Source organism: Larus michahellis, chromosome Z, assembly GCF_964199755.1.
Source record: "Larus michahellis chromosome Z, bLarMic1.1, whole genome shotgun sequence".
NCBI lineage: Eukaryota > Metazoa > Chordata > Aves > Charadriiformes > Laridae > Larus > Larus michahellis.
In genome coordinates, this window is record NC_133930.1 from 24796936 (window position 1) to 24820677 (window position 23742).

General features: G+C 42.9%; 1 long non-coding RNA gene across 1 annotated transcript in view; it reads right to left on the bottom strand.

Annotated features, from left to right (window-relative positions):
• Window positions 1-14673: 14673 nt before the first annotated feature.
• The window catches only part of LOC141736144 (uncharacterized), a 35269-nt gene continuing 26200 nt past the window's right edge, over window positions 14674-23742 (bottom strand). The window contains exons 3-4 of the long non-coding RNA XR_012584905.1: window positions 17631-17744; window positions 14674-16769 (exon numbers count right to left, since the gene is read on the bottom strand). This is a non-coding gene — a long non-coding RNA (uncharacterized LOC141736144). The remainder of the gene's footprint in view (window positions 16770-17630; window positions 17745-23742) is intronic.

Below are 23742 nucleotides of genomic sequence, written 5' to 3' on the forward strand. Positions count from 1 at the left end.
CAATTTTGTAAGGAAACATTAGAAGGGATAAATGATTTCATAGAGAGAAGTTTCATAACTGCATTACTGTATCTTTATTAGCTGAATGGTGACTGGTTTGAAATCACATCAATGCCATTACAGCTCTGATGTAGAGGACTCAGTAGGTATTGTCCTTGGCTCACTGAAGTTGGTAGCATTTTGCTGCAATCCTCTTTGCAACCAAAATCATGCTCTACAGTGTTAAGTTATAAACAACTGGCAACAAAATCCAGGTAAACATACAGATGAACTTCTCTAACTTTTTTTCATATGAAAACTTTTAAAAAGAACATCAATAGTCATAGGCAATAGTTAAAGTGAGAATACAGAAGTTGAAAATGTAGTTGGTATATGCAAAATACTTGTAACATTGTTTGAACTCCAACACTTCTTCAACCATTGGTAATAGACACGGAACATCATCCAAAAAATAATTTTAAGAAAAGTTTTATTTCACTGGTATCCACTGCTAAACCACGCTTAAAATGCATATTTTGTAAATAATTTCCATTGTCTTCTGAAAACCACTGTCTTGTTGACAGTCAGGAGTTTGACGTGTGGGAGGCAGTTCAGCCTAACTCAGTTAGAAATCAAAATGCAAGTCACCTCAGCTCAGAGTCAAAAGCACTCCGTCTGCAAATGTGTGTGTGTACTTCGTTGACTGCTCATAACATGTAAGTAGCTGCTTTAATAAAAATAATACAAAACTCCCACAGCAAGTGTCAATGGTTCTCTGAGTGACAAAGAAAGCAAATATTTCATTAAAAATTATGTGAGCAGAATCCAACCTGAGTTACCCCTACCCCTTGATGACAGGATGATCACAAAAATTAGGAAAAAACATCTTCATACCATTTACTGAACTTAGCAGGTGACAACTGATTAGACACTTTTTGTCTAAAAGATTTTTCCATAAATGTCCTTTTTCCATAAAATGCTTAAAGTGTAGCAAAATTCAGCAGGAGGGAAAACACATTGAAGCAAAGTTTGGTGATCTTCCAAATAACATTTTCAAGACAGAATTTGTTTGGAGTGCAATTATCTTGTTAACTGAAGATTTTAAAACCTTTCTTACTGCTTTGCTTGTGTATTTCTTCACAAGTCAGTAGTTGTACATAATGTTATGCAACAAAACACATATGCAAATAAGTGAAAACATATACAATTCAGAAAAAATAAATATTGTAACAAAAATAATTAATTTAGGATTCACATTTCAGAGGAAATTTGAATACATTTGTATTTCTGAGCAGAAATGAAAATAAATTTTGGATGTAGAAGTTTCTAACAAGTAGGAGCTGAATTTCCATCACTCTTGGTTTAGGTCTTCCCACAGTTCCCGGAGGTCAGCGCATTTACTGAGCTCTCTCTTTCTCGGCACTGCAAACCCACACAGAGGAAAAGAGCAACGTCCGAAAACTTGTTCATGCTTGAAAACTCATGTATATTCAATCACCTTTGACTTTTGTACTCACTTTCCACAGGCAGTCACACATTTTGAGTGTTAGCGTCATGAATACTGAGGGAACCAGATGGTCACACCAACCATCACTCACCTCTCTGTAAATGTTAGTGATGTCAATTACAACTGAAGTACTTGTAAATAGGAAAATCACGTGAAAAGCTGTTTTTCTTAGGACTCAGAAGCATCTCTGCAGATCCGGTGGTTTCATGGAATTGGTGTGTTTCGTGAGCCGTTGGGTCCTCACGGGGGTCCTATGGGTTTGTTGGGCAGTGACAAAATGGTAGCTAACGTGAGCTGAGTGGGTGTGGGTGACAGGCAACAAATCTCTGTAGGGAAGTTTGGCACTTGTCTACCTGGCAGGTCTACTGTAACTGATGTTAAAAAACATTTTAAAAACCACCAAGCTACTTAATCTTTAAGGTACGTATGGGCAGGAAAAATCTGAAAAGCCTTTTCCTCTCTCCTTCTCAGCTGAAGCCCCAGTACGTCATAATTACCACAGGGAGAAGAAGTATTTTAATTGAAATAGAATATTCACAACTTGAACAAGCTGTTCTTGTTGTAGATTTGAAGTTTAGATTCTCTTTTCTAAAATTACTGGTTTAAAACGTGGACCATCATGCATAAACTATTTTTGATGTGTAAGTGTGAACAGTTTTGCTACACTAAAAAAGCCTACCGATTACTCCCTGAAAGTAATTTCCCATGTATTTCAGTACTTGCTGTCTGCTCCATTGTACATCATTGCATTAAGCAATGTGACGTCTGAGATCTCGGTGCATTAATAACCACTTGCGAGGCAAAAAAGCGTACCACTGCTGCAGTGGGTTGACCCTGGCCAACAGCCAGACTCCCACCCAGAGAGTCTCCCACTCCCCTTCCCACAGAGCCAGCAGAACCACAGCCTGGCAACCTCACTTGCCTGAAGTGTGCAAACTGCTGATTGCAATGAGGTGACCTAGATGCACGAGAGCAGGAGCCTGCCGCAGAAGCTGTAGCACCTTTCGATCACCGTTTCTTCCCTACCATTTATTTCCCACCCATAATATCATGTAAGAGCGCTGTAACATTTCCTTTGTGTAAGAAGTCTGGCTTGAAAATAGCATCCCTTACATTACAGTTTTCCGAAACACAGTCATTCCTTTTGCATGTGAGAACCTCAATCTTTATCTTAATATTAAGCATCTCTCTTGGGATTTCACAAACCTTTGTCAGAAGCATGTGATTAAGAAAGAAAATTCAGGGGGTGTTATGGGGAGATGGAATATGTCTTGCAACAGACCAGGGTCTCCAGCAGCTACTTATATTAAGCAGGACTTATTAAAATCTGGTGTGAAACAGTGAGCTGTCCTGGCAAGTACAACATAGGAGGAAGATACAGCCATCAGTCAAACTATATTTTTACAGAATACTTTTCCATATTGCAAGCAGAATTATTGGACATGTAAAACTTACCCAAACTGATGTGGAAATAAATGTAACACTAAATCAAGCTATGGAAAATGCTCCCACAAGGGCTACAAATAGTCACAGAACTACCCATTTCAGTGGGTTTATCCCTCATAACAATTTCAGACAGTACAAATACAAAATGCCTATCTGCTCTACCTTGCACATACTCCCATCCACAAAGGCAGAAACCATTGGTCAATAACAAGACAAGATACAGAAATCCCATGAGTGATCCTGTTCATATTTTTGCTCCCCATCTGAGAAAAGCTATTTTAAATATTCAGGAAGGCACTATATGGCATGATAAGAAGAGGCTAGATGCAATGTAAGTCTCGTTTAAAATGTTCTCTCAAGTTGGACAGATGAACTGTAAAGCTGAAAATTTAGTGGCCAATGCTTTTTGGCACTGTCTGATAGTCAATGATTGAATCCTGACTGCAAGCCTTATTATTCTAGGTTTTTTTAAAATATACTTTCTCTCCAACACAGTGTACTCTGTTGTCCGTACCTATACTTTGTTCCTTACTGCACTTAACATGTGCAAGATAATAATATATTGTGTGTAGGGAAGAAAGCTGAACTTTCACCTCTAAAATAAGATATATGCCAATTATCAAATTTAAAAAGTTATTAAAAGTAAGTAATAAATTAACGGGGAATTTTGTTTGCCTACATCTCAACACTACAACTACTGGACATCAGAGCATTACAAGGGAATAAGCCAGCTGCCCCCAGTTAGCAATGGGTTCACAACAGGTCTTCAAACCACAAACCTCATATATGACACCTAAACACCTAAACCTGACCCATTCTTGACATTTGCAACTCATCACCTAAAAACTCAAAGTCAAGCTTTATCAGATATTGAGAACAGTATAGATTACAGACAGAATAAAGTCATAGAAATGTTCAAATTTTCTTTGCCCAAGCAAAATTCAAGGGTAAGGTTAGAATTGAACTCAGAAGAAAAGCAAGGAAGATCAGGTGCTGTTTGCATGTCTGTACAGACTAATTCTGCTTCATAGCAACCCAATGAGGAAAGGAGAGAAGACACTGAAAAAACCTCAAATCTATTGTTAGAAACTTGTTTCATCTGCCACTGCAGACTGTAAGCCTTAATCTTCATGACAAGTTACATGAAATTTTAATAGCTGTGGAATCTCTTTATAAACGTACTTTGCTATAACTGGACTTTATACTATACATAGAATTGGAGATTAAAACCTGTTAAGAGTAAATTTTGCTCTTCAGTGTATCATGCGGGAAGAAATTACAGTGAAATTACATTCAGAAAGATGTTGTTTGAAGGACCAGTATCATGTTTGTTGAAGAACTGGAGTAACACGGCTTACTAAAAGGAGTTTCAGTTGCTGGATGAGAACAGGAACTGGGTTGCAAGCGCTTAAGCAGGAACTAGGTAGTATGATGAACTTAAGGATCTTCATGAGAAATGGTTAACAAATATCTGCTAAGTTGGCAAAAAGAAGAGTACAGAGGAAAAAAAAAAAAAAAAAAAGGTGCCCAGCACAAGCCTCATCGCAAAGAATTAATGAAACAAGACATTAATGAAACTACAAAGAGTCAAGTAAATGCCCCGATGAAGAAGGTTATAGTAGCCATTACTCATTAAGCCTCTTTTAATAAAAAATAGCAATAACCCGCTAATAACCTCTGCAAGGGGTGGTGATTTTGCATTTAAGGGACCTCTGTAGACCAGAATGGCTCTTGCTTGCGCAACTTCACACACACACACACAATCACAGTTGGTGGAAAATTTATTTTTATTTTCTACTAATTTTCCACTCTGCTAGACTTCGACATTTTTGAAGGAGGGACCACATCCTGTTCACCCTGCACAGGGCTTCACACATCCAATGCAACGGAGGTACCTAGCTCAACCGCATTAGGGGCCAGACAATGCAGACATACAGGAGGGGACAAACAACCCTGTTCCCATGACAATGGTCCTCCCTGGATTTCTATTCCTAAACCAACATCATTCTTCAGGGACAATCCAGGGACAATCCAGGGAGCAACATAATATTAGAACAGAACAAACATATCTGATGTCTAACGGATCTTTAGAAGGTGAGTGGGTCTGCCTAAGGCATTCCTGGACAACCTTTGAGGCACTTACTCATTTCTATTTCTAGAAGAGCAGCATAGTCGGGTTACTTTGGCCTGCTCTGTTTTCATGTATAAACCTAGAGGATCTAAACAATGCCTGCTTTGGGTAGTCTGGACCCCCAACCCAAATGTGAGCATGTGGGTTTCTTTTCTGTGAATTTTGAGGGTCATGTATCACAAACATTGCAGAGCCCTTGTTTCAATATTGTGTAGAAGGGATAACATTGCTAATAGTGTTCAGGGACTGATGCTCTAGCAAAAACAATTAAAAAAAAATAACATAACTAATTAAGGCTGCTGTCTATACACTGGATGTAGCAGCGCATCTGGGAGAACAAGATGTTCTCTCTGTAGTTCACAGTTTTTGACTGTCCTCACAGTACAGTCCCCAGTCACAAATATTCTTATCAAGTGAAGCAACAGTCATGACAAGCACAAGCTGTCAGCTCTTAAATACAAAACCACCTTTACAAGTGGACACTAAAGCTGCTGTTCCATTCTGGTTGGACTGCCTGGGGTAAGTGTCCAGCATGCAACAGGCAACAGGAGTTTTGCAAAAGGAGTTTCAAGCCCTTCTGACTTTCCCTTTACCCCAAAGGAGGGAGGGCCTGGGGGAGGAGACAGAGGAGGTTGGCATTTCAGACCTCAGCAGCATGCTGGTAGGTGTCTGGGGATGCAGGTTGTCCCCTCCGTGACAGGCAAAGATGAGGAAATTGCCTGGGTTAAATGCACATTGATGCAGAGTCGTACTGAAGTCCTTGTTGCACCCGGAGACAGAAGTCCATCGCAGTTGTCTGCTTCCCAGCCGCAGCTGAGGACCCCATTTCTGTGGCATCCTCTACATAGGAAGCTGCTCAGTGCCCCCAAAGGGAAACTTCTCTGTTTTTCCCTCCTGTATAATGTAGCTCTGCACATGGAGATGCAGCAGGGACAGAATGACAGTTTTATAACTCAGTCTTTCATTTATGAACTTTTTGATGGCTGCTGCTGTCATGGGGTTGTGTGACTAGGTGTGACAGACCTCAGGTATAGCTCTGCTCCTGTGCTAGAGAAGTTCTTCTGCACCAGCTGAAGTACAGTGTGATCGTGCACAATTCTAGCCTCAGATGTATGGGGTCAGATGCTTTTCGCTGACACTTAAACTACTGCCTTTTACGCTGAGAGACAACATAGTTCGTTATTGTGGCTCAGCTGACGTACATAAACATGTTCCTCCCAAGGACTGAGATTCGTGCCTGAGTGGGCAGTGCACAACCTCAAAGTGTCTAAATGGTGGAGATGATGCATTGTTGGTTTCCTCTCATGCAGCAGCTGTACAACTGGAGGGAAGTGACAGCACTCAGTGTAATGGGCTACATGAGAGCTCTGGGTGAAGGTAGTGTTGCCTCCTTCTCCCAGCCAACTGTTGTTCTTGTGTTCAGCCTGGACACATAACACATGCTATCTCTGTAGACCAGCAGCAATTTTTTCTTTAAAACACCTTGCAGTACAGAGCTATGGGTCCACCCACTGGTGCTGCTCTTTCAAGTTCCTCAGCCTTTCCTGTCTTAATCTTAAACTGCTGGGCACCCAACCTCCCCCTCAGAATGCTTGACAGCAGTGTTTAGTTCTCTTGGATTTTCACCATGAACCCTTCAGATGCAGCATGTGCATTGCTACACACAGGAGATTTCTTCATGAGCCTTTTCCAGATCTGTGCTTGTGCCTTCTGGAGGGCTGGTAAAGAGAGTCACTGGAAATCTCTCAGGTGCTCAGGCATTCAGGAGCAGCTCTTCAGAAGCTGAAGCTCTTGTGGTTTAGAGTAGGCCACAGACAACCAGCACAAGACACAGACATGGCTTATTAGCATAAACATTGCCTGTGAAAAATTTTTTCACCTGCACTAGTTCAGCCCAAATCATCTGGGCCCAGGAGAAAGCTTTCAGTACTTATATCACTGTTTGATCCAGTGCCAGTTCCCTATTTGGAAGATCTCACATCTCCTCCAATATAACCACATGAGCGCTTTTCCCTGGTGATACCCTGCCTTCCTTCTTCTACGCAGACTAAACCCTGAAACCCTTGCTTTCTCTCAGTCCTGGAGAAAGTTCAATGTCCCAGAATCCATGGTCTTCTTGGTCTCTAGTTATCCTTGTGTTCTGTGTTACTTCCATCTCCCCAGTTACAAAATTTCAGTGAAACTAAACCAGCTAGAGACATGATTATTACAGCCATAATTTTCAAATGTCTGATGGCTGTGATGAGTCTCCTCCTTGAGAGACATGCATAAAACACCAGATCAGAGGGCAATCAGAGCTGATCCTGCCTTAACTAGTACATCATAGGAAATAGACTCAATGTAGCCGCTTCTTTACAAGTAGGCATTAACAGGACCTCTGGCTCTTGTTCCCGGATACGCAGGAGATATCAAGTGCAAGACCTGTGTGTTGTACATCAGCCTTGAATGTCACCAAGATCCCAGCTCCAGAGCAGCTGTGCTACAGCTGGAAGCACTGCCTTGGGGAAGCAGGACTGGTCCTTTGTGTCCCCTGCCTTCACAATAAAAAGTGGACCTCCTGCAATGCTTCTGCATCACCTCTTGGCCCTTGCACAGCTCTCCAGCAAGACAGCAAAGAGACAACTACCCAGGAGAACTCTAGCAGCAGCAGAACCTGCACTATGATGCCAGGGGCAAGACACCAATGAGACATTTCAGGAAGCAGCTATTTGCTCAGTGTGAGGTCCCCATCCCTCAGGCTGAGCTCAAAGGGTTTTCCTGTGCTGTGAAGGAAATCCATAATGGGCAGGAGTTGAGGAACAGGGTAGAGAAAGTTGTAGGGTTTTGTAAGCAGCTTGAATAAATAAATGTGTCACTTCCTCTGCATCTTTAGAGTGGAGCGCTTCATAGCATTTCAGTTTGGTCCACTGCTTTAGACACAAGAATATACATAGGAGACAGAAATTATATCTAATAAATTTAGATAAGGAAATAACAAGCCAAGTTCCCTGACTCCCATCCATCTGTTGTAATGTACCTTTGATGGAAAACCAACCTCTCAAAGGTACTTCCTTGCTTTCAGTTTGCTACTGGATTCAGCTCTTTTACTTCAGATATGAGAGGTACTCATTAAAAGATAATAAAGTCCTATAAACTTAAAAAGAACCTCCAAGCAACTGTGACACTGATGATACATGTTCCTAATGAAGAGAAACCCAACAGATAAGACTGGCTAAAACAGCAAAGGATATACGTTGATGTGATCTAACACCAGAAGCATTTCGGTCATAAAGGGAAGGTTTGTTTTGTTCTTGTCAGTGTATGTTTAAATCTCTGAAGTCTTTTGTAGCAAGTTCTTTATGAGACTTGTCTGAGAAAACCTCAGAGAAAGACTTGAAGGGTAAGCCACAAACTGCTATTTTTTAAATTCCTGTACTGTATTGATTCCTACTTGACCTTTCCTTGAGGTACTCTTGATCTTAGGTCTATGCACTAGTCCTAGTGCCAGTCTAATTCCTAGCTCCCCATCTCTATTGTTCTGAGGGTCCCCTTGAATTCTTAAAGATGTTTCAAGACTACCCAAAACTGTAATCTCCTGGCTATACTTTTTTTTAAGAAATGCACATAACTTCTGTCTTGAAATTTAATTGGGGATGGAGTTACAACATAATACATGGCTTCCATGATACCTCTGTAAATACATGTATGATCTACATGTGTGTATGATATAAATGACTGTACCGACTAGAAAACTTTCTGCTGCTAGTTAACACTTTGTGTTGAAAGAAAAAGCCATTAGGAAGATTCGCCGTTTCATTTTGTAAGTAGACAGATTTTGGTAAGCCGGGAAAGAGTTGTGGTCTCCAAGATAAGTAGTTTGTACCTGTGGGGTGAATGTTTCAAGGCCTGCCAGTGTAAATCTCGTTAATTCCTTTTGGCTGTCTCACATTGATCCTTGGATGTAGGTTTTCATGGAAAAGTAACAAGACGGTGTTGTTTCTGTAGTCAGTACTTTGTTGGCTCCAGCCACATGAGTTGAAGGGTTTGTTACAAAGAAAGAATAGCTTGAGACCTATCTTGTTCTCTGTCATTGTCAGTGGCATGCACACACCAGGCATCATTCTGGTCAAACCCTACCTTCATTAGACGTGCCCAAACCTAGAATAGAAATGAAACAGCTTTGTTCCAGCTGTTGACTGTATCATCTCAAACAAATGTTTTCAGTTTCCAGATCACTGAAAGACACAGTGCTTTGGGCCACAAATCTCACAAGAAAATACCTATGAATCTAGTCAAGCTCTATGATGGCAGGAGCTAGATTAGAGAAGACCAAGGAACCGGCGGTGATGGTACTCTTGCTGTCTTGATGAAGGCAGATTTTCAAAGCATTACCTAGAAGCTGGTGACTTGCTAATGAAGATTAACAGAGAGATTCATCTTAATAAAGAAAGTAGAAAGCATAGTTAGATATCCAAAGGCAGCGGATGGTCTTGCCCAAATGAAAGGCAGAAAAAAGCTGAGACTGCAGCTGGAATGCTTTTATGTGAATGTGTGTGTCTGTTACGCGGAGCTCCTATGTGTAGGTCCTGTGTGTGGCTCAGTTAGAGTGGAGATTTGTTCTTCCCCTGCTTATCCAGGTTTTAATGAGGAACCTCTGGAGAAGAAAAAAGTGTCAGGTTGTCTGTTTTCTCCTCCTTAATCATTCTTTTGGAAATTACAGAAGAACAGTTCTTTGGAGAGTAGGGAGCACTTCTTTTGGATGACATATTTTCCATACATAAATATTCAGAGGAGCAATTTGAGATGTAGAAGCAACAAGTGCAAATGAGTTCATTAAGCTGAAATGCCACTGAGAATCACAGTGATGACTCTATCCCAGTTAGAAGTAGGTCATTGCAATTACTCTTATCACAGAACAGAACCTGATGGGGGACCTGGGTTACTGCCCTCACAGAGCCAGGGACTCGATCTTCATTCCACACCCCTTGACAATGTGCAGAAGTAAATGTGCAAAAGTCAGAGCCAGCATGTCCCATAACTGATGCTATATTTAGCAAAAAATATACAATGAAACTGTAAAATAATCTCTGCTCATTTTCTTTCGTTTTTTGGTAGAAGAAAAACAGCGTACAAAATGAAACGAGATTCACAGGCCATACCATGACTGACATGATCTAGAGATGACCCTTCAGCTGTACCTGTTGGAGGCACTGACAACCATTCTTATGGGAAGTGGTTTGACACACTGACGTTATAATTTCCTTGGCAGGTCCCTTGCCCTCTCATATGACTTAGATATGTCCACAGTCATGCTGTTGCTTTAGATGCAGACTCATAAAACTATTTATTAAAAAAAAAAACTCCTGCAAACATGAAGTCATACCAGCCTCAATACAGAAGATTAATTCATCCTTCAAGAATAATGATCTAAGTGTGCAGTTTAACATCTCAATGTGTTCCTCATAATGCCAATACCTATACCATTTGTTGATCTTCATAATTTCATGATGACTCCATGACAAGATTCTAATCTGTATATGGATTATAAAACACTTTATGACAATGAATGGATGTATGAGGAACCTCACCACATTCAGCCCTATGCATGTTCTTTGATACTTCCTCAGTGACAATTGCATTTTGAGACACATCAGTAAATTAATTTTTAATCCATCTAGCATGATCCACATAAATTGCATAATTGAAGTGTTTTAATCAAATTGTCATGCAGGATGCCTTGAAGATGTCAACTATTGTATCAATACAGTTACCTGTGTCAACTAGACCCATAATCATGTCAAACAAGATTGTTGCCTTTCTTTGACAAGACCTGAATTCCATGAAAATATAAGTAATATAAACTTTAATAATTTGTAACAAGTTAATTCAAAGCTAAGTAATGCAAAATTAAATATAAAAATATTCTGTTCTGATAAGGTCAAAAATGAATCCAAGCAATTAATTTTCATTTTTATAAATGCAAGCTTATTGAAAGAGACATATTTCACTGAATTGCATTCAATATTTCATCTAAACGTATCAGAGTGTAATTTTTCAGTGCAATAATGTTCGCACAGAACTTTTTTGACCAGCTGTGAAACCAAAGCTTTTAATGCAAATAATTGCTGGCGGGTAAGAGACAGACTAGACAAACCATTTTCTCACAGGTCTGTCATCAGTATTGTCAGTGCACCTTGTGTGGTCTCTCTAGGACACTGGTAACATGCCATAGATCACAACCTTCACAGGACACATGTAGAGTTAAGTGGTTTTGTACTATTGATACTATTTAGTATGCAGTGTATGTAGATCCAACAGGCACAGGCATTAAATGGCCCATATTGGGCAGCAGTAATTAAACAGCAAGCTATTAGAGATGAACCAGAGAGAGGATTCCATCTCCTAATGAAGCTGTCTGTGATATTTGCATTTTTACCCAAAATCCGTAGTCCCAGTGAGTGTGGAGAGGGGAAAGAAGTGAAATTTTATAGTGAAGGAGAAGTATAGGAGCAGAGGGGGAAGCGGCTATTTAAAGATAAGGAGGTGTATACAGGACCCCGTGACATCAAAGCATGGTCCATGGCCCTTCAAGCCAATACATGCCATAGCCGTAAGGGACGCGGCACAGAGAGCTCACCCAGCTTTACCTCCAGCAAGTGAAGCAAATGCTCAGCTACCCCTGTATCCCTGGGCTTCACGATTGTGTGCTCTTGCATGGCAGAGCCTAGGCACAAGAAAACTACCCAGTTTCCATCTGGAGTGCTGTTATTTACATTGTCTGTTCTTGTAATTTATTTCTAGTCTTGCAATGAAAAGCCTGACATTCAGCCTTGATTAATAAGGATCTTGTTTATTTTCCCCCTCAAGCCTGTCCCGGGATATGAGAGCAAGGTACGGGGATAGGAATAGAGAAAGTTACAGAAGTGGGGTAATGAATCTAAATAAAGCAGTGTGGGTGCTCTGCACACACATACTCACCCTCCAGATGTATTTGAGGGGCTGATGTGGTGGGATGACTTGCTGCCACACCACAACAATCTTATTTAGGAGGAGAGTTTCCATCCTATGGGCATGAAGCAGCCTTGCAAAGAGCAAGGGAAAGACCAGACAGTCCTGGTCAAACAAGTGGGACATCAGGCCTGTGTATAAAGCTGTCAGCACAAGACTGAGGCATTAGTATACAAAAGCATTCGTGGTCTTCTCATCATCTTTCAGTCATAGCTCTCAGTACACAGCATGGTCCAGCGTTCAAAAGAAAAACTCTGTTACCCTCAGCCAGGGAAACTAATACACTGCTATAATAGCAAGCAAAAGGCTGATTCCTCTTGGATAAAGGGATTTAACAGATAACTTGCCTTCATGCCTTGTGGCAAGATGAGATATATGCAACCAAATAATTATAAGTGCTGAGATCTGTAAAGGCATTTGTCATTGTGTCTGTCTAGGAATAACCAACAGTCACTGGCCCCAGAGTCTGAGGTGCTAAACCTGTTCTGCTGGCCCCTTGCTTCAGATCAATCACCTTCACAGGGCTGTGGAGCTCTGGACTGGTACAGACTTGTTTCACCCACCCACGTTGGTTCAAAAAAAAAAATCTGTGAAAGAGTAACTTGTCCTTGCAAGCTTGATACCAGCTCAGGACTGGTCTGCTCCACAGCCTGCACGAGGCCAGTGCAGGACCTGAGGGCAGCATTACCACTGCGCTCTGTGCCTCCCACACTGGGTAGAAACGTGCTTTGCTTCCTTACACCTCGTCTGCATGAGGTTTGTATCATGGGATGAGTTGATGGGGTGCAGACCTGGAATTCACGACAGGGGGGTCCCCTGGCTTTCCTTCAGATCAACACTCTGAGGTACTTTTGGTGTGACCATAAGCCAGCGTCCTGGGAGCTGCCCATCCCCTGGCTCCTGGGCTCAAGCTGCTGCCAGCTCGGGCACTGCAGCAGTGGGGACTGGTGTCACTACACGGTATCTGTGCTACCACTATATGGGAGTGATTAATGAAGAGTCCAGGGTGGGACTCAGCAGCTGATGTGACATCTCCCTCAAAGTGAGCATTTCTGCTGGGAGGGGCCTTTTAATTTCGAACTCTTCTGTTGAAACTGATGCAAATGCACTATTTCCCTGTTATTTATACACTTTAATCTATACTGATTAAAACATCATTTTAGCAGAATGTTTTACAGGTCTAAATTACACTTCAGCTTAAACCAGCAATGGGCTCTTGGTCCACAAATGTACTCCCTGGCATTAGGAAAGATGAACCAGGCAGACCACTGGTAGGGCAGAATTTGGTTATCTCCCCCTTTGCACATTAAGACCTGGAGCTAATGAAGAGCACTGACACTTTGGCATAAAGCCAGGGAGAGGGGATGTCCCAGAGGAAGCCTTGAAAATCTGCCCCAATGGCAGGCAGAGGTTTTCTGCCCACCCTGGCTGGATGCGTCCAAGCGGTTCCCGACAGACGAGGCTGCCTGGGCAGCCTGCGATGGGCTCCCGGGAAGCCATGCCCCACCGCCTCCAGCCTCTGCGCTCTTTAAGGCTCTTCCCGTTTAGCAAATCCTTTGTAGCCAGTTTTATAGACAAGCCAGGGCAGCAATGTTTATCATAGTCCTCACAGCCTATGCAGGGTTATATTCTGCTTAGCTTCTGTTAGCTTTGGATTTCATGCCTGTGCTAAATAAACTTTGCCGATTTTGAAAGAGCTGGAATTGCTGACTTACATAAGGGCATATTCATTGTCATACATCCCTGTCGACAAATAACCAGCCTGCTGACCTCAAAGGAGATGGACACAGCAGCACGAAGATTGTTTCCAGTAACACTGGCTGGAAAATTTCCAGGTGACTTTTTGTTTTGTTTTTCCTGCAAAAACACTGATCTGATAAAATAAAAGAGCCAACAGAGAAATGACTTGGTCACTGGTTGTAGTTTTCAATGGAAAACCAGCGATGGCTTTTATATGTTAGGCCTGTATGATCTAAGATGTGTTATGTCTTTACCTAAAAATTAAACAATAAAGAAGGTAGACCAAGATGTCTTAACCTAATCAAAATAAGGCGTAGGAGCCTTTTCCAAATAGAATATTCCATTTAAAGGCTTCCTGGCATTTCCAAAATTAAATACATAAAGAGCTTCATTTTATAGTAAATGCCAGTCTTTTGAGTTTTAATGTTGAGCAAGGATAAAAGGTAGGACTGAAGTGCTGAAATTTCTTCTGGTGTAGAAGTTTTGCTTCTGCTGGATTTATTCCAGCCCACATAATACAACGAAGCTGGCAAACGAATAATTACCCTCAAAGATTTTGCAAAGAAGATGACTAGGGCTTTCCCAGGGCTAGAGGAAGTTGAGGGCAGTGGGCCATGGATAGTGAAAGGCTACTTAGAACATCTAGATGACAGATAGAGCAATGGGGAAAACAATTCCTTTTCCTGTAATAAGAGAATCCCTGAGGGACAGGATCTCTCTTTCAGCATGGAGGGTCTTCATTCCAGTAATGCCCAGTCATCACAGGGGGACAGGAATACTTCACAGTTCATTATAAAGCAGACCAGCAGTCTCATACTGACCTAGTTTCCTCTTGTCCACTAAAGCATTAAAACATCCCCTTTTACTATTTTTTTTTTTTTTTGCAAAGAGCACAGCTCAGCTGAGGGAGAATCTTTCCTCGTCAGAATGAGGAATTCTTCAACAATTTCTAGTTGCTTTGGAAAATGACTGGAGGCATTGAAATAAAAATATTCCATATATCTGCATATATCTGCATTTGTGGCACTGCTAATTCTCAATGGATTAATTACTTTACTATCTACTTTTATTATGTAAACACTTAATTTGCCTTTCTCTACTAGCACTACCTCCATTGATGGCATCCAGCTGGCAACAGAGACCATCTCCTGGCACTTGAAGTAGAACTGAAGCACCATCACTGTGGTCAGCATGGCCATCCTTTCCACATTCCCCAACAGGCCTCAGCAGGGAGAAGGTGTTGATGATGAAGGAAAGTAATAAAACAAAGAAAATCCTGGATGGACTCAACAGTAAAAAGTATAAATGAGAAAAATACCTAAAGCCTATGTGCTGACTGACTCTACATGTGCAAAGTTAGATCTCAGTCTAATTGCTTGTACTCTCCTTAGGAAAGTACTCCAGTGAGCACGATTAAGCCAAATATACCTCAGTTCTTTCTCCAGGTGCCCCGCATTGCTGGCCAGGGCACAAGGTTGGCCAGGGCCCCAACTACCCCTTGTGGCACAACTCTTCCAAGAGGAACTTGGTGGCCACTTTCTTTCTCATTGTCCAGCAACTTGGAAAACTGCTGTTGGGTGTACCAAACCAGAAAGACGCATGTCTAGGGCTGTGCCAACAGATGAGAAGATCCTAACCTTCCCTTCTTTCCCATGCACTCTGCCCCAAAGTCTGCTAATGCCCAAACAGTTCATTTGCCTCTCTCTACTAGCACTACCTACGTTGATGGCATCCAGCTGGCAACAGAGACCATCTCCTGGCACTTGAAGTAGAACTGAAGCACCAGCATATACATTTTATGTCCAACCCAGTGAGCTCAGACTCATGTCCAAAATACAGGATAGAATTACCTGTGAACATCTGACTCTGAATGTCTAAATGTTGATTATTCAAAATTGCGACAACTTCTGGAAATGCTGATTATTTTATCCAAACTTATACTCATTGTGAGACCTAATATGACCTTGAGACTTTAAGAAATAAAATGGTAAAAACTTGACATTCTAAACAGAACTAACAAATAGAAGGTTTTGTGCTGCTGGTCTGTAGTTCACTTATTTCACTGTGTGCAAGTGGTACAACAAATCCACTTCCATGTAAATGCAGAAGAAGTAACTAGCTGCTTCTGATTTGCAGGGGCTTTTCTTTTGTAATTTGCAACTACTGTGTTACTCCCACAAGACTGCAGACACATTTGTAATAATTTATTCAAATCAGACTAATTTGTAACAATTTATTCAATCTTTGTTAGCATTTGTCTCTGCCTGCTCATTAAAAGAACTTGCCTATACTGCAAGATAAAACCATGTTGACCCTACAGATAACTGCCAGGCTGAAAAATCCAAGAAGTATTGCAACTGAACTCAGTACCAGACATCTGAGATTATTTGTTTTAACAATCTTTGCTGTCTTGAACTCTTCTCAAGATCTAGAAGTCAAAAGCAAGTTGATTTCTCTTTCATCCTTAGCTGTGTGAAATGAGTGGCTTTGCGCTTGCTGAATGCAGGCTCTCATTGCCTTTCATATTTGCTCTCTTTGACCCAATCCCCAATTAGCAGTGGATAATAAATATTTGCACTTAAAATTAATAACTCAGTCTGCTCTTCTGAGGAAAGGAAAAGGTCATTAGCTGCATTTCTGTCTTTAAAGGGAATGGATTTTGATGTAACCCCAGTGCTGGTAGTCTGAAAACTCAAGGCCATACATAAATTTGGCTCCATGGGGGCAATCCTAGTTGCACTGAGAGCAAGAAGTGTTGCAATCCAGTGGAGCTTGGTGTTTCCAAACCATGTGAAGGATGGCTCATGTCCTTGAGGCTGATCCCCTCGGCGACCATCTTGCTGTGGCCCACACAGCAGCAGGGGACCTTGGGGCACCCCTTGCAGAGCTGCTTAGGATTTACACACAGTGGAGTGACTTCAGTATGGATGTCTCTTCACATTTTATTTTTTTTTCTTTCTTTCTTCCTCAGCTCTGTCCCTGGGGAGAACAGACCAGACCCCCAATATGTACCGCAGAGAGGAACAAATGGCACAAAACTGATTTGCACTGTGAAACGCCCTGTGATGAAGGCCTGGCCTGTCTGATCTGAAGTGGTCCTTTTGCCACTTTATCTAGGCAAAATCACAACTACCTCAAAGACAGAGTTTCATCCTTAGCTCTCAGCCGCCTGGGTTTAAGTAAGCTCCATGCTATTACACTAATCAATTATTTTTCTCTTTCAATTCCAGTGTGTCTGCATGAAACAGACAATAAAATATGGGCAGAAGGAGCTGCAAGATGAGATAAGATAGGGCCTTGAACATTTTTCAAATTAACCTGATTGCTTTGTGTCATTTGAGGAGATAACACGCTTTTTCTTCTTGTGGCTAATGAAACCGAGGCCTCAGAAATCCCCAGAACGGGGGGGTGTTCTTGGTCTGAGCCCTGCTCCTCTTGCAATTGCCTGGGACGAGCAGAGCACCCCAAATGGGACCACCTACGCTGGCCGGTGGGGAGCCAGGGCAGACGTACCCATAGACACATATACCTGTTTCCACTGCCTGGCCACAGCATAACATGCCAACTGTCTTCCCTGACCGCATCCCGAGGGAAGAGGCTTCCACCCACAAAACTGAGCATTCCTTCAGCCCAGTGAAGCCCAACCAGGCTCCGAGTTCTACCAGAGCCATCAGCCATTTGCGGTCCCAAATATTTTGATCCTATAAATCTTCCAAACTCTCACTTTTTTTTCCCAGAAAATATGCTACATCAGAGTTTAAATTGTATTCATACCTTTTCTCTCTGATTTGCCCAATGCATTATATGGCCTAGAGCATTTAATGGTGCTTCAAGACTTACATATCATCAACAGCACAATGAGCCAGGATCTGTGACACAAAGATTAAGCTGTCATTCAGGAAACTGAGAATAGTAGGCTGGGCAGAGTGACATCTTGTGAGGACCTTCAGTGGCCTAAGGGAATGAAAGAAATCGCAAAAATCTAGATTCATTTTTGTAAATGAAACAGAAAAAAGAAAACAGTACAAGGATACACTTTGTTGCTATTCATGGATATCTCATATTCTTTTACGATGACATTTTTTAGTTCTTTTAAAGTGCTTTTCAACCTCCTGCTACTGTGTGTTATGTATCGTGCTGTGGCATTAGCTGTTGCTTCAGAAATACGGAAGTAGGCTCCTTGTGTAAGGAAAACAGTGTCTAGGAAATTAGATAGGATTCCACCTGAAGTCCCATTTTAAGCTGGTACCTGGATGAAATTTATCTGTTGCCTATGCACAAGTCCCAAGCATCTGCATCTACAGTTGCCCAGAAAATGTGCATAAGTGAGAGCACCTGGCAACAGCACAGAACATTTGCACAAGCTGTTTCTGAAACCACTTTTCTGTAAATAGAGCACATAGACCCTCATTCACCAAAGGACAAAGCATACTGCTTAATTCTAAGCATGTGAGTAATTCCCATTGCCTTTGCACGATGCACCTGGGCAGATCAGCTGGCTGTGCTTCAGAAAAGCCTTTAATAAGTTTTATTTGATTGCAGCAGGACTGCACATGTGCTTCATATTAAATCTCTTCCTTAAGTACTTTGCTAGAGTTCTTCACTCCTGAGATGGGCTCTACTTTCTTTTTTCCTTGAACTGGAACTAGTTTATACAAAAATCTTCATCATTTTTAATTACTTGTGGCTGGCAACCAAAGAAAAATGAACATGCTGAAGCTGCAAAATCTGCTTGAGAAGGACTCAAGGCAAGGGGGACAAAAAGATGGGGCTAAGTATGCAACCGATGGTGCCACTACACTTCCCACAGCGATCCTTCACGCCACTCCCACCCTAGCTCTTTTTGCCCTGAGGTTTCAGGTGTTCACACGATGGAGACTGCAAGCACAGGGCTTGGGGAAGGACAACCTGATGCAGTGGGCTCAGAGACAAGGCTTGCAGCAGCAGTGACCAGTGGTGAGGATCCCTGATACTCCCCTGCGGGAAGCAGCATACATAGGTGGTGCAGAGGCAAAGCACCTCTTTTCAAAAGTGACTGGTGCAGTCCTGCTCTGCACAGCCCCAGGCAGCCTTCAGCCTCCCTCCCGGCAGCACAGGCTGCCAGCTGGGGTCCTGGGGCTGCCGGGGCACTGGGAGCTGACTTCTTTTATTATACACACGTGTATCATCTTGCGTTGACTCCAGATCCCAGCTCAGTGACTGCACACGAGAGGATAGTTTGCAAGGTCTCTACCAACAAGCGACACTTTCTTTAGGGCACAGATGTTGGCATTTGCTTTTCAACACCTCCGTGTAACTTTACACACACGGTCTGGGTTTATTTTGAATCAACATATCATAGCATATAGTTTATAGCTGTCCTCAGACACACTTCCAGGAAGGGACTGACTGTGCCACCCCATACCACCACGACCTTTACTCTATGCCTGCTAAGGTCATTGTGCTTCATCTCAATCAGGAAGAGCACGGGTTGGAAGAGCCAACCTTCCTTGCTGTTCTCTCGGAGCTGGACCACTGTGAAAGCCAGCCAGTCTCCCTGCAAAATTGCCATAGACAACGTTCGCTCACCTTCCTCTCAGTTAGAAATATTTGCTGCATAAGTTATTCTTGGTCCAGGCATAGTGCCTGCTTTCCCACCCCATCACCTCTCTACTGAGTTTTTCAAGATAACTTGACCTTTATGGCTTTAAGACTGCTCTATTAAGGTGAAATGTGTAGACCTACACTCATCTTTGAAGTCAAAGGAAAACACCTGAGGACTTCCAGACCAGCCTGTCAATTGCCTGCCTGGGTAAGGAGGGTACCGAGATGGGGTAATATCCAGGTGTCCTCCCAGCTGTAGACTTCTGCTCACTTCAGAGTAGCTATCTGCACGCTTCGGACATTGGCCTCTGTCTGTGCATGAAGTCTAGCTTTCAGCTTGTGTTCTGGAGGAACAAGACATCTGGTCATAAGGACACTTGGTGGTACCACTCAAAACACGGCATCAGAACGCTGGTCTTCCTATGTCTCCCAGTCTGGCCACAGGTCTTTGCAGTATTTTGGTATGTTGACAAAAGCACCATATTCTGTAGTCAGAAGTAAAGATACTGATGTAACTCTACATTTCTTAGAAAAGGAGGGACGGGAGAGGTGAAAAAATGTTCCAAACATGCTCTCAGAATGCCTGAAATTTAAAAAAATACCACATTTTCTAAAAGGTAAATAAAGGAGACTGAGTTATTTTTGCTGTGGTAATTTCAAAGCAAAGTGCATGATTTTGGCATCTCTTAGTCAAGTTCATGACTGCTTAGGGCTGTCATGCTTATAGAGGAGGTGGAAGTAAAGAAAAAGAACCCCCAGCAAGATAGAAACACAGTGAAAAATGAGTCTAGCCCCTTGCTTTGTGTATTCTGAAGCAACCCACTCATTGGTTAGAGATGCTGGACTATCTCTCCCCATCAATTCCTAATCAGGACTGGCAACATACCTATGGTCTTGCAAAAGGAGAGGCAGCCCACTGAATTCAACTTGCCATCAACTCAGTAGGCAAGTGCGGTGCCACCTATAATAAACCACAAGGATAAAGTCGTCGGTGTCTAGGCAGTATATACTCTGCAGTGATGCAGGACATTTGATCTTTGGTTGGGGGAAACTGTGGTCAGTGACATTAGAGAGTGAAGACGCTTTGCACGGTCTGTGCACGTGTCAGCCCTCAGGTTCCTCTGCAATGCTAGCACTCCAGCTGTCCCGTGTTCCCAGCCTGGCGTGGAGTAATGGCAGGATGAGCATCTGGTTCTCTACATTCATGCTGGGTTTCCATAGCTCTTTTCCATAAACAGTCTGATCTCTGTTTTGATAGTGCACATGTATTCTTCTCCGAGACCCCTGTTTCCATCTCTGACTACCCACTTCACCCTTCCTCCCACTTTATCTCAGTCCTTTTCTCCCCCGTCTGCTGGAAGGATCTCATTTGTCAAAGGGAGAAGATCTTTAAGGATGTAAAGGAAGAAGCCCGTCAACACTGCTTTCGTCCCCACCGTGTTTGTTGGAGGGGAGCCAGGTGCTAGCCAGCCACAGAGAACTTTGCAGGGCTGGTTTTGTTTCACTGCATTTTAAAATAAATGTTTGTCAAGGGCACAGTGCCCTCATGTCAATGGAAAGGGGCCCACCCTGGAAGGAAACCAGATATTTGAGAATGCCACTTCTCCCAGCCAAGGGCAGCCACCTGCCCGGGGTGCTGCAGGTGCGGGGGGACCACAGTCAGCCCCTGGCTACCACTGGCAGCAGAAGCAGTGCCAAACTGCTGCTGGTGTATGTGACATGAGTGGAAAAGTGAGAGAGGCAGCTCTATGTGGGCCAGCAGGAGCCAACCATGCTGGAGTTGACACCGGCCATGGCGGCGTCTGGGTGTGCTACCAGACAGCTCCCTGGCATCCCCGCCCGGTTCTGCATCCGGACTCCTGATTTTGAGAGACCCTGAAAAAATGCAAGACGGTGCTCCTCTTGATGATGTAAGGTCTGGGACGCTTCATGGAGTTAAAAGCCAAAGTCCGTGCCCTGAGCACAGTCCCCCACATAGGAGGTATCACAGAGGAGCATCTGCAAAATCCAACACAGCCCCCTCTGTGGCCTCAGCATGCAAGGCGGAGGCAGGGCTTCATTTTCCAGCCGCAAACCTCTGCACTGATCGTCTGAGGTAGAGCTGAGCACTCACCTCGTCACTGCCTGCTCTGAAGCAGGGACTGATTTTTTTGTTCTTTTTCCCCCAGACTCCCCCAATGCCCGGTGCCTTCCCACAGCAGCGAGGCAAGGCTGAAGGCTGAGGAAGAGGCACCGTTTAGAGGAGCACAGAGCTGGGGCTGGCAGACCACAGTAGCAGAGACCGCACGGGGGAAAGCCAAGGACTGCAGCGCACAGAGCTCATTGGCGTGCGCTGGCCAGGTGATTCACTGCTCTGGCCAAATGACAGGCAGAACTATGGTCACACCATCACAGACCGACATCGACAGTATTTACGACACGCTTTCAGGAAAAGTTATACGTCAGCATGAATATTCTCCGTATATCTTTACGTTCACCCAAAGCTAAACTTCTTCAGTACCAAGTCTCTTAGTAGAGACATGAAGGAGGAGGAGAGATTTGGGAAAATTTAAGAGCTCTAGAAGTGACATAAACCATCCTTCCTATAAACTAGGGTAGTGTGAGTGTAGGGCCCACACCCAGACGGGACTTGAAATAAATGCTTTACATTAATCAAGGGAGAAGGCAGGAAGGCTACCAGCTCTCCAGTGAGAGAAGGCGTGAGTTTCCAGCCCTCTTGGTCTCTGTAAATATTTAATGCTCCGTTGTTTAGAACCGATTATTTCAGACTGGGAGATCAGATCAGTGTGCTTTTCCATTTTTTAAGGTAAGTAGGAAATACTGTGGCAACTCCCACAGCTCTGAGTCAGTGGAGAATGGGTACAGGGAGAATGGAGGGAATTTATTACAGGGGTGCTGGTAGTCATATTCTCCCACTAGAGTTTGGGGGAGCCCATGTGGGGAGGAGGCCTGGCTGGTATTTTGGCAGCAACAAGGAGCAGCGCATCAGCCCCTGTGCCATGCTGTGCCCCACTCCCCGTCAGCAGTGACAGCTGTGGCACTGCCCAGCAGCACTGGGAGAGGGTCCTTCCCCCATCCTCCCCACACAGCGCTGAGCACAGCCTGCGCCGCCCGTTCTTTGCCCTCCCCGTCTCTGGAGAAGGATTATTCTGTCCTTATTGTCGATGGCTGAATGGAAACGCTATGCAGTAGGGCTGAGTCACAGAGACGTGATGAAAACAAGCTGGAGAATTTAAAATGCCAGCTGCTGCCTGATGCCAAGTCAAAATTAATCAGGCTCCTTGATCACCATTATGATTGCTAACAGAGAAGTGTATGTATGTGTATTAACTTGGTTTCCTCTCTATTGTCCAGGCTGCCCCGGGGTTGTATAATTTACAGGTAATTAAGTTCAGCAAAGATTATTGAAAAACAGAAAAGGATGCCAACCTAACTCTCTTTTATTCATCTGCCAATGAGACTATGGTATAATCTACCATTTGGCTTTTGAAATGTCTCTTATAGATTCACACTAAAGGGAACTTTAACTACGCCAAAACCTAAAGGGATCCTCCCCATCCCTTGGAATGAATTGTATCAGACTAAAAATTACTTAGGAAAATCACTTCTGCCAGTAAAAGTCCATTGAAGTCTAAGACCTCTCCCCTTAAGTCTTTACAGAGATCTAACTCCCATAGAAGACAAATAGGTGGGTGCCATTTTGGGTCCATTGAAAATATGTCTATTTAGGGCATTAGAGGGAGAAGGAATATTCTTCTTTATGGAACTAAGCAGGATAACACAGAGTCCAGGCTAATGTTTAGATCCACACTGATCTCCATAGATGTTATGATATGGTTTATCTATGGAGTAAGATTACCCAGGCACTTTGGTGACTTTCTCACCAGAGAGCCAAAAGTTTTCCAAAGTTAGAAAAGTTGTTTTCTTAACAAAAATCTTGATTTAAAATGTATTCTTTCACAGGAAAGAAATATTCCAAACTTCTTAAGAAACATACCCATAAATGTGCTCCTCAATTTTGAAGTCAGAGAGCTAACTGAATTTTTGTATAATTTTAAAAATCACTGATATTTTCGTTGTGAAAATTCATTTTAAATATTCAAAAACAGGTGCAATAATTTAAAGATAATTTGGTTCTGATACTATTAAAGTTCCCCACAAGGCATAAAGGAAGACCATCTTTCTATCTAAACTCCATCTTTTTCTCAGGAGAATCTAAAGTATCCACATTTATAATAGAGGTCAGTCTACCCCAGTATCCTATCTGCCAGTGGCTATTGGCAGCTGCTAAGGGAAAACAAGACCCTTGTTGGGTTTTTTACCCACAATCCAGCCATCAGTGGTTTGATGATTTTCTGACCCAGAGGCT